The 1,755-nt window shown below is 36.9% G+C and overlaps 1 pseudogene; it reads right to left on the bottom strand.

Moving 5' to 3' along the window:
- Positions 1 to 722: 722 nt before the first annotated feature.
- Positions 723 to 1,292, bottom strand: LOC105179710 (annotated as a pseudogene).
- Positions 1,293 to 1,755: the final 463 nt, after the last annotated feature.

The raw sequence follows: 1,755 nt of genomic DNA on the forward strand, positions 1-1,755 counted from the left end.
CTATTAATTTGTGTGGTAAATTTGCAAAGTTTAATAATAACTACAAGTTAGTGTCAAAGGGAAACGAATTTGTTTTAATAAAACCATGCAAAACAGCTAAATTTTGAACGTTCTCAAAATTCCACGAAACTTGACCCAAACGTACGTCTAGATCCTTGCATTTTTTGTAATAATTTGCGAAGTGTAATAATAACTACAAGTTAGAGTAATAGGAAAACGAACTTGCTTTAATAAAACCGTACAAAATAATTAAATTTTGAACGTTCTCAGAATTCCACGAAACTTGACCGAAATGTAGGTCTAGACCAATGCATTTGTGTGGCAAATTTGCTAAGCGTAATAATAACGACAACTTAGTGTAAAAGGGAAACGAACTTGCTTTAATAAAACCGTGCAAAACAGCTAAATTTTGAACGTTCTTAGAATTCCACGAAGCTTGACCCAAACGTACTTCTAGACCGATCCATTTGTGTGGTAAATTGGCTAAGCGTAATAATATCTACAAGTTAGTGAAAAAGAGAAAAGAACTTGCTTTAATAAAATCGTGCAAAACAGCTAAATTTTGAACGTTCTTAGAATTCCACGAAACATGACCTAAACGTATGTCTAGACCCATGCACTATTCGAGGTAAATTTGCTAAGCGTAATAATAACTTCAAGTTAGTATAAAAGAGAAACGAACTTTTTTTTTTTATTCGAAAGACAAAATCTATTGACCACAATAATGAAATGCTCCTACTATCGAAATAGCAAGGATATACCATTGAGAACTAATTCAAAAGCTGCAAAATGGAGGGGATGTGCATTCTCATATTCAGTGTCAAAGGGAAAAGATAGGACCCACTAATATCATTTCAAGTTACAAAATTTATCCGAACTCAAAACAGTAGCTAAAATCCTAATGACGAGGCTTCATGCAGCGCTCCAAACTAAGTCCACACGAGCCCAATAACTCAAATGTTGCTCGGGTACATGAAAAATCTCACTCTAGCACCCATGGATTTGGGGGGAAGATTGGACTTGAACTTGGCACGAACCACACCACTGTTTCCATGAGGGCATGTAACTTTTCCCAAATGCAACGGTAGTGAGAAGCGTTCTTCTTAACTTTAGCCTTCTAAATGTAGGCCATTCGTTTCCCCTGGTACCACGCCACTTCCTCTTGTGTGTTCACTCCCTCTATTTGAATCAACGACGTGTTTGGATACTGATCCGACTTCGACCTTTTGTACCCAAGGATTGTACCATAGGTCATAGAGCCTGACGCGTTCGCCTTGCCTCCCCTTCACCATTGCTACAGTCCAAAAGCTTTTCGCCATGCTGAGAAGTCAGAACGAGGACACTGGAAGGATAAAAGAGAAACGAACTTGCTTTAATAAAACCGTGCAAAACAGCTAAATTTTGAACGTTTTCAAAATTCCACGAAGCTTGACCCAAACGTACGTCTAGATCAATGCATTTGTGTGGTAAATTTGCTAAGCGTAATAATAACTACAAGTTAGTTTAAAAGAGAAACGAACTTGATTTAATAAAACCGTGCAAAATAGCTAAATTTCGACCGTTCTCAGAATTCCACGAAACTTGACCCAAATGTACTTCTAGACCAATGCATTTGTGTGGAAAATTTGCTAAGCGTGATAATAACTACAACTTAGTGTAAAAGGGAGACGAACTTGCTTTAGTAAAAACCGTGCAAAACAACTAAATTTTGAATTATCTAAGAATTCAACGAACTATGACCCAAATGTACGTCTA

Source organism: Sesamum indicum, unplaced genomic scaffold, assembly GCF_000512975.1.
Source record: "Sesamum indicum cultivar Zhongzhi No. 13 unplaced genomic scaffold, S_indicum_v1.0 scaffold00191, whole genome shotgun sequence".
Taxonomy (NCBI): Eukaryota; Viridiplantae; Streptophyta; class Magnoliopsida; order Lamiales; family Pedaliaceae; genus Sesamum; species Sesamum indicum.